This window comes from Struthio camelus, chromosome W (assembly GCF_040807025.1).
Source record: "Struthio camelus isolate bStrCam1 chromosome W, bStrCam1.hap1, whole genome shotgun sequence".
NCBI lineage: Eukaryota > Metazoa > Chordata > Aves > Struthioniformes > Struthionidae > Struthio > Struthio camelus.
Window position 1 is genome coordinate 60311195 of NC_090981.1, and position 9729 is coordinate 60320923.

The following is a 9729-nucleotide window of genomic DNA, read 5'->3' on the forward strand; positions in this document are numbered from 1 at the left end:
TAAAATGGAAGATGTCAGGGAGAGTAAGGCAGGGTAGTTTTAACCAGCAAATACTCTGCTTTGAGGACATGAGACTAGAAGTTTAATTCAGTCCTTGGGTCAAAGTTGGTCTTCACATCAGCACTGTGTAGATGTGTGCACCTGAGGTAACTGTCACCTAAGGAAATGATTGGGGACCATGTGGGAAGGAAACACAGAGTTATATCACCTTCAGCACACACTCAGCCATGCCCTGGTGTGTGAGTGGGCAGGTGGTGCTGTGCTTGGTCACAGTACTGATTTGGAAGGACTTGAGCATAGCTTGGCATGAGGGCAGAGAAGACCTGCAGATTACGTGAGCTCAGTCTGCCTCCAGGGCAGTGTGACTGCTGTACTTACGCATCTTACTGGTGATAACAGGTCAGAGCTAGAGCACTGGTTTGGTTTGGACTGAGCATCTTTAGTGCACTTCATGCACAAATGCAAGTTTTACTCTTAGTAAAGTCTCTGGGTGTGGAGAGTACCAGTAGGCTTGGACTCTGCAGGAACAGAGACAGAGGAAAAAACTGAGCTTATGAGAACGTGCTTTGATGTTGATAAACGTGCCTTGTGGAGGCGTTAAAAAAAGAAAAAGAGAGAGAAAGAAGGATGTTGAAAAGAATGATAAAGCAAGAAAAAGATGCATGGGATTTGGAAGCATTTGAAGAAACCTTTTTATAAAGCTGTTCTAGGCACGTCCCGTCAAATCTCTCCTGCTGTGAGGAATTTTCATGTTACTTTGCAGATAAACTTGTTGAGAGTGTGCTATCTGCCTCCATGGTGACAGAACAGAGCCTCGGAGGAAACGGCCCTGCATCATCATTTCTCCTTCAGTTCCAGGCAGCATCTGTCACTGCAGAACTGGGCTGTGAGCTGCAAATTAGACCCAGGTCCTCTCTGATTGTGGTAAGCTAAGAGGAGCTGTATTTGATTCATTGTGGGCTGCATTTGGCAGGGTTTCCTTTGGTCTTTGTTGGGCAGAGCATCACCTGTTCCTGAGGGACTCGGTGCTTAGATCTCAGTTTCAGAAACTGTCTCCTGATACTGATGATCTTTCTACCCACTGTTTTCTGTCTCGGTTTTTTGTTTTGTTTTGTTTTTAGGGACAAAGGGGAAAGGAGGAAGAGGCAAGGCTGCTGGAAGGATGTAAGATTACCTGCGTTATGGAGCCCAAGTATTGAGGTAGTGAGGCAGGACACGTGAACTGGCTATCAAACAGATGAAGGGACAGGCATGTGTGTCGTCAAGGTCTAGCTTCCTAAGTTTGAAAGGGTTAATACAATTGTACAATGAGTGTCTATCTGCTGATTGGTGTCCCTTTCATTTTAACTTTTGCCTGCCTTGAAGAAATTTTAGCTTGAGGAGAAAGAAGTCTCAAAGGTATTAAGTTCCTGCTTGTTTTGTGAAGATAGGCATGTGCGTGGAAGAAGAGTCTCCTCTAACTAGCTACCAGTTGTCACAAATATTATCCACTCTATCTGCTCTTGCTGATGGCTAATTATAAGAAAAGAAATGCGCGCGCACACACGCGTGCACACACACGCACGCGCGCGCACACACACACAGACGCACGCACACACACACACACACACAAGGAAGTTTGCCTTGAGTAATGAACTGATGGGCAAACAGTCTTGGCTGTACAACTCACAGAAAAACTTATTTTGGTTAGTTCAGGTGAAAATGAGGAGGAGCGATAGGAATTAGGGCAAATGAAAGGGAGAAGGGGAATGTGTAACTGGGTCAAAAACTGATACAAGCGAAGATAATATTTTGGATATCAGAGAAATAGGAACAATATTTTTCCTTGGAAGAGCTTGAACAGCTCTGCTCTTTGCCTCTAATACTCAGCTCCCACAGAGATACGCTCACCTTTTCCTAATGAGGCCAGTAATCATGATGATTCTCCACGGCCTTATGTTTCTGGTGATAAGGATGTTAGCGAGCAGTGCAAGTCAAGTAGATGCATATCTAGGAGGAGGAAGCAGCTCACATCTCCCCTATCTACCCAGGTCCCTGCAATTCCAATGATACCTCTGCCAGGACTCCAGGGTCTTTTCTTTCCTGCACCATCTTCATTGCTCATCCTTCTCTACATAGCTGCCACTGCACCACCCTTGAAACTCACAGACCACTTCGTGTTTCAACCTGTTCCTAAGATCCCACTGAAGACTGTCCCAGACATCATCAAGGTTACCTGCATGAAGCCAGCCAAGGCAGCTTTTTTTTGGAAAAGACGTTTACAAAACAGTGCTGTACCCTCAGGTTGTTCCCACAGATTGGTTGCTGCATCCATGGGATCTTATTATTGTGCCTCCCCCGCTATTACTTGTTGCGCTTAACCGTTCCCAAAATGAGTTGCTAGCTCTGTAAACCAAAGATTGCTTATTGCATCTTTGAACAGCACCTAGCGCTGGGGATGTGGGTTGGGGCATCAGTCAGTAATTGAAAGGTAAGTAACAGCTAACAATCCTGATTGAAATGTATCCCCTGAAAATATTTTTCAGCAGAGAATGGACCTTTTTCGTTAAATGAAATTTTTTATATAAAACATTATCAGTTCTGTAGAAATTTTCTATTTTCTATTTAATAAAAGGTGCTTTCTTTTTTGGTTTTGTTTCCTCTGTTGGTATTTTGAAACCCTGCAGCAACTGAAATTACTTCTGTTGTTCAATTTAAAACATGAAAAATCCTACAAAAAGTGATATCTAAATTACAAAAGTTTTTCACTTCTTTTCTTTTTTTTGGGTCTCAGCTGACTCCCCCCCCCCCCTGCAAAAGAACAAGAAAGATGAGAAGATGAACTCTTCTTTGTCTAGTCTGTGTCATGTGCTGAAAATAAATGAACGACAGCTCTAGTTCAATACAGCTCTGTGTGGTTTCGGGGGGATTGATTTTGAATTAATGGGCTTAAAGCCTGCTTTGGACCGCAAGACATTGGAGTTTTGTACTTCTACGTTTAAACTAGTACCCTGAAAAGGAGAAATTAAAGCAAAAAAAAAAAAAGAAAAAGGAGAAAAATTCCACTGCTAGTTTCATGATTCCTCCCGCTTCTTGACTTTCAAGGGATCAAGTCTTCCTGTTCTTGCAGGATAGTCCCTGAGGCCATGTTAAGTCACCCTTGTAATTACTGTCTTTAAAGAGAAAATCTGGAATGCTTTAAAAGCAGATTCCCTTGTATTAAGAGACAGTACAGGTATGAAGCAGTATGCTCCAGTGAGCTGGAGTTAACTCCCCATTTTTCCACCCCTGTGCCTTTGGTACCAATCTCTGGTAATTTTGCTTTAGCAGCTTGGTTGCGGAGTGTTAACTTCTACTGTGTGGTGAGAATACAGGTTTATATCACTATGGACCATTGTGCTGCACTTTCTCACAGACATGCTTGGCTGGGAGGGACTGCGACTCTCCCCACGTGGCACACGGAAGTATTTCGGGCGAAGCCTTTATGATAAATTAGGGAATGTGGTCAGCCAGAAACAGCCGGAGCTCTGTTTTATTAATCTGAAGGTGGCTAACAATAAAAATGATGAAAGATCTAATCAGCTATGTTATTAGCTAAAGGCTGGTGGGGCCAGGAGAGCAAAGGGGTGTGTGGGTGCTGTGGGAGTTGGGGAGGGTTCAAAGACAGAGGGAGAGACAAGAACATTGCTTGCAAGCACTGCCAGTCAATAAAATTAAGACGTGAAAACCTGGCTGGGCTAAAGCTGTTTGGAGATGATGCTTTCAAAATTTGGGTCTTCAACACCCCTTTTCTCGTTTGCCACTTCCTTTGACAACTTGTAAAGTCTGGGAGCACCCACGTTTTCGGCAATCGAGTCCGGTCAGTGCCTGAGGCTGCCTGTCTCACCTGCATCTTCATCGAATTCCCGATGCCTCCTGAGGCAAGGCCATGCCAGGACCCAACACAACATACCCCACCTGTCTTGCGGGAGGTGGGAAAGATGCCTCCTTTGTGGACTGCGCAGAGGGGTGAGCTGCTGGGCTTTTTATTGGTGAGTTATTAACTTTTCCAACAGAACTGAGGAGGCCTTCCTGGTAGAACTGAGGACGGTGGGGAATTCAGGCCTATTGAAAATTCAGTATTAGCAGCTGAGGAGGTTTGTACATGGTGAGCGGGCAGCCTGAGGTAGTGGATAAAGGCTTCAGAGTATTCTGTGTCCTCTCTCAGTTGGGGTCCCATTCTCTTTCTTTTAGGGTAGAAAGGTAAGCAGATATGATAGAGAAGAGCCTTGTCTAAGAACCTGGATAGGGAAGGATTGAAAGGTTCCAAGTCTCCACTAAGGCTTTGACTTGGCAGCATCACAAAGTCCTGCAGTCAACAAACCTGTATGTAAATGCACTGTGGACAGCTAAGAACCTCTCTTCTTCCATTCCTCTGTCGTATTTTGAAATGCATATTATTTGCTTACAATTCAGGTCTGTCTCATAGTCTCTCTGGTAAGAGCATATTGAGGAAAGTCATCTCCTTTCCCAGTAATTTTCTCAGCTTCTCTTGATCATTAACATGCTGGAAATCACTTGAAAGAAACACTGCAATTTTTTAAGGGATTTTATTCATTTATTCATCAAGGTTAAGGACCCTGAAAAACTGCTGTCTACATCTTTTAGCACTTACTTCTTTCAAATCTTGTATACATTATAGTCCTCAATCGGAGTTCTCTTTTGCTATGAGGTTTTCTCAGCCTGTATCTTTTGTTGCAGTCTTAATGTACAATAAACCCCTTTAAAATTAGTTATACTGCTACAGTTGTCAGGAGAACTCAAGTGATCTGATGAATTTAGTAAGAATTCCAGGCTGTAGAACAGATACAATGAAATTCTCTCCCTCAACATACTTGCCTCATTATTAAACCTCCAGTTTATAGTGTGCAGACAGTCGCACACTATAATTGAGGCTGAATTGCCATTCTTATTATAAATCCCCTTTTCTCGCGTGCTCATAACTTCAGGCAACACGTGGGCTGAAACCGTGCGCGTTCACTTTTAGCCCACAGTAGAATATTTAACTGCATGATCTATGGGCTTTAGCTCTGCTGCTGTGCTCTGCTGCCCCATATATTTCACAGTAACTGGAGCTTCTGGTGAAGTTAAAACACAAAAGCTGAGTGTGATCGGGCTAGCCTAACTTAGGCACCGGACTTGCATCTGCGTTTTAGGTAGCTAGTGAAGCCGTTGTCCTGAAGGAGGTATTGATGTTTACTGTCTAGCCATCTGAGGGTGTTTTTCCAAGGCCCTTTGCAGGAAGATCCTGTCTGACGACTTCAGTGACAGAAGTCCCTCTGAAGCCTTGAAAAACACCTGTCCCTACCTTATTGACTGGACAGAAAATTTAGGTGTTTCCTTCATTAGGTGCCCAGAATTTATACCCAGGTGAGTCCCAGCAGAGCCCTTCCTCTGCTTCCTTCCTTAGGGTTACTGAACTCTACAACTTCAGTATGAATCTCAGTAACATTATACTAGGGATTTTAAAACTGATGACTGATTGCACTCTGACCCTGAGCAAGGCTGTTAAGCCCTTGATGCCAGGGAGAAGGACCACCTTTCCTTTCTTTGTGTGCTATCGTTGTTCTTCCTCCCCTCAGCTCCCCTCAGGCTGCCATCTCTGCAGCCTGCGAACAGGCGGAAAGCAGAAAGTATCTTCCGACCCTCCCTGGGAACACGTTGCAGGGAGGGCTTGGATGCACACCTACAGTGAATAGGCCAAGTTGGTGCTGGTCAGTTCAAATGGAGATTTCTGTGTTGCATGTCAGCTCGCAGCCAGGATGAGAAGGAGGGAATGGTCTCATGGCTGCAGCACTGAATAAAGATGTAAAGGTTTGGGGCTCACTTCTGCTATTTGCCACAGATTTCATGTATGTGCTGTTGGACAAGGCAGGTAAGTCCCTTGACTAGAGCTCTGTTGACTGAAATGGGAGCATAGACCTCGTGCTCAGATTTACGCACCTACCTGCAGACACTGAAAACTAGATGGGATCGTTCCCACTGCAACTGTGCTTAGAGGGATGTACACAGTGGAAGAAACCAGGATACCTACAAAGACAGAATACACTGGAGTGTCTTGGGACAGACCCCTGCTCCCTGTCCTATTCATTCTTCACAGGCAAAGGAAGCGTTCCCCAGCCCTGGCTACACCGCAGTGGTTTATCCTTAGGTGCCTTCATGAAGAGAACTTGAGAGCTGAGAATCTCCAGAAACTCCTGCTGAGAGTTTTGGGAAAAATGAGAGGTGTGAGGGATAAAGAAAAGCTAGTGCATATTTGTCAAGAAACCTGAGCCAAAAGGATTTATGTGAAGAGGAATTTTTTTTTTTTGGCAGTTATGAGAGACCGTATAAAAAATAAGACACACATACTCATATATTTATAATGGGGAGAAGGAGGTGGAGGAAAGGGATTCGTGCTAAAAGGAAATTTTTGAGTTGGGACGTATGAGTTAGAGAAATGAATGACACCCTACAGGAAAACAAACCGCAGACCAAGACCAGTCCTGTCTGCAGACAGTTGTGGTAGGGGACTGAGTACGTTTGATGCAGTCTGTCGGGGAAGCAGTAGCTGTTCAGTAAATCCCTCTCTGCCCTTGCTGTCACGGTCCAACAGCTGCTCATGGAGTAGACAGCATTTATCCCCAGCTTTTTATTACCAACCCTCGGCTGGAGAGCTTCATTCTTGTGGCAGAGAGGGGAACATGAGCCTGTTTCTGGCAGTCTGGTGTTTTATCAATTCATCTTGGTAAGCAGCCCAGCTAAAACCCAGGGCTGTGAGCTCTCCGGACCCATTTTCCTCCAGCGCCCTTGCTGTTGGAGGGAGTGTGCAGCGGGGGGCCGCGCACGCAGGAGTGTGTGGTAAGACCTGACGATATTGTGGCAACGTTTGCAGAGCTCATCTGTCAGTGCTCCAAATCATCTTCCATTTGTATGGCTCAGCCAGAGTGCTTTCTCACACCTCTCCCCCAGTTTTTTTGCTCTCTGAGTGCTACTTGTAGGAGTCAAAAGTGAAGTGATGAAGCCTAAGGAAAAGGGAAAAATACAGACTGCATTTCTTTGAAAATGTAAAAGGGCCTTTCCTGCATACTTTGTTCCTCTCCTGATAGCTGTCTCTGTCCCCACTTAAGGTGTTGTGATCATCTGCACTGCAAATTATCGTGTGAGCAAGGCGAGTGATTCTCACTTTCTCAATGCTAACTATCCAGGTGTGGATCCACCTGTGATAACTAAAATGCTCTGGACACAGTGTGACACTTCTGGCTCGGCTATGGGCTTTAGTCAGCGTGCCGGATGGCAGTCAGTGTTATGCCAGAGCAGGGAGGTTTCTGGACGCCAGCCCTGCAGAATTTCGGAGTCAAACTCGGACATGAGGCAAAGGGGGCAATCTATGGCTGTATGGTTATTCCTGTACAACATGAGAGACAATGTACATCATATCAGTGGTGCTAACAGTGGGATGAGAGCCCTTGTAGTGCTTCCCTGATAGATCTGCCCTAAGTACAATCCTGGCTCTTCAAGGTCTTCCTGTTGCTGAGCTAAGACTTCCGATGTTTTGAGATGGACCTTGGAAACCTTTGGCTTCCCAACACAGGCTGCGTGTCTCTTACTACCCAGACACTTCCCTTGAAGAAGCTCCTACTGAATTAAAGACCTCGGAAGCAAAGTCCTAGCTTTGCTCCGCTGGGATGCTGCTGGGGAGACAGGAGTCTTCCCACTGCAATCCTGCCTTTCTGCTGGTAGAAGCCGGTTGAAACAGAAATATTGCCAGCTCAGTGAACTCTACAGTATGCCACAAATATTTCTTTAGCTGAAAAATTCCTGAGCTATTTTTCTGTAGAAAAAGAGGGTGAATGACTTTGGCTACTCAGTAGGCTGGGACTACAGGAACAGTGGGGAAAAGGAGACAAATATAAATAAATCTATGAGCATTTTGCTCCATGAATTCAGTGGCGATGAGGGAAAAGCTAAAATGAGGGAAGGAAAGTGCCTCTTATGCTGCTAACGTGGGTGATTTTACTTGACATAACCTTTATTTTGGTCTACAGGACTTAACAACTTCTCTAATGTCATTTCATGCATTTCTGGTGCAAAGTATTCTGCATTAGAATCTGCACCCTCTGAAAGATGGCAAACATAAGTTTTGTGAATATGCCAGGGATCCTGGCACTAAAGGTAAAACGCTGTCTAGCACGACACTCCTCCATTGTAATGGCAGGATGGGCTGGGAATGAGTTCTCCAGGCTGCTCTGTAACAGTAACCTTAACTCCTTTCAAATCCTTTTCCTAAGTAGTAGTTCTGGCAATCACTGTCCACATTTGCTTGAACTGGGCAAAGTTTTAAAAAGTAGACTGGCTAGATTAAGGTAGCTCTGTGAGCTTTGCTCACAGCATTACCCCTATTAATGCTGTGAAGTGTTTCTGCAGCCACTAAAGCTATTCCGAATGTCTAATGAATTTGAAAATCATACCTCTGGAATGGAAAACAAGCTCTATCTGCTCTAGAGAAAATGGGTAATGGGGGCCTACTCCAGAATCCACAAATGAAGATAGGGCATTTTGCCACTCCCTGGATAAGCCTGAAATCTCCTCTGTTTGGACATTGTCACTAAAACAGTTCTGCTGCTTTCCAGTTTTACCATCTGCAAGAGGGTTGTGCCTTAGATAACCAGGAACACCCATTTTAAACTGAATGGTTGTTCTGTTTCCAAAGACTACCTGCATGCTGGATTTCTGTTTAAATGTCTAGGTGCAAGAATATAAGAAATATATGAATATGGTGTATAAGCCTAGGAATACAAGTTCCATGGAACTTTACTCACCTGTCTCTGTCTCATAATTGTATTCTCCTGATCCATCCTTCCTCTAACATATTAACTTTCCTCTGTAGAAACTTGGCAGCAAGTAGGTGGCCAGCGTATTGCATTTGTTGTTTGATAAGCACTGTCATATGTTTTTTCTTTGTTCCCCTGATTAGTTAGTGTCTGGTTTTGAGTTTTTTTTTTATTCCTCAGTCAGATTGTAACCTTTGTGTGTCAGGCACCATGCTCTGCTCTGTGTTCATGAAGTGCCCACAATGAAGGGTTTGGGGTACCTGTACAGTGAGGCAAGTCAGATTATGGCCACTGGAGATGGATAAGACTTTCCTCTGAAATATTCTTCACAGACAAAGATCAATTTTGCCTCCTTCTCCATCTTTCCCCTCCCTAATTGTTAATAATAAGAAAATTATTTCATTTTGGGTCTGCCTAACTTAAAGGTCTTGGCTATTGGTGTCAGGGTCCATGTGAATTGCCGCAGTACCTGATGGGAGCCTTGGTTTGGGTCAGCTGTACTTCCATTCTCTCCTGCTGGCCCTTCTCCTTAGCTGCACGCTATTTCCCACAAAATACTGAAATAACCTGCTAGTTGGCAACCTCTGTGGAAAGTTCTGCTGCTTACGAATCAACAGTGTGTACCATTTTACAGTTCCTATAGTTTGAATATTTTGGCCTCATCTGGGCTAAAAAAATAAATATTTTGCAGGCTAGCATTTTTTTTTTCTCAGTGAGACCTAAAGGGAAAAATGTGTGGGAAACTTTGCTACCTCCTTCTTTCCCCACAAAGTTCAAGTAGGTCAAATGCTACTGTCGACTATCTAACTTTAGTTTTACTCCTTCAGATCTCCACCAGCCTCTTGGACTTGACTTTACAAGTCCTTTCATGTCACTTTACGCTGTAGTGGGAGGAAGT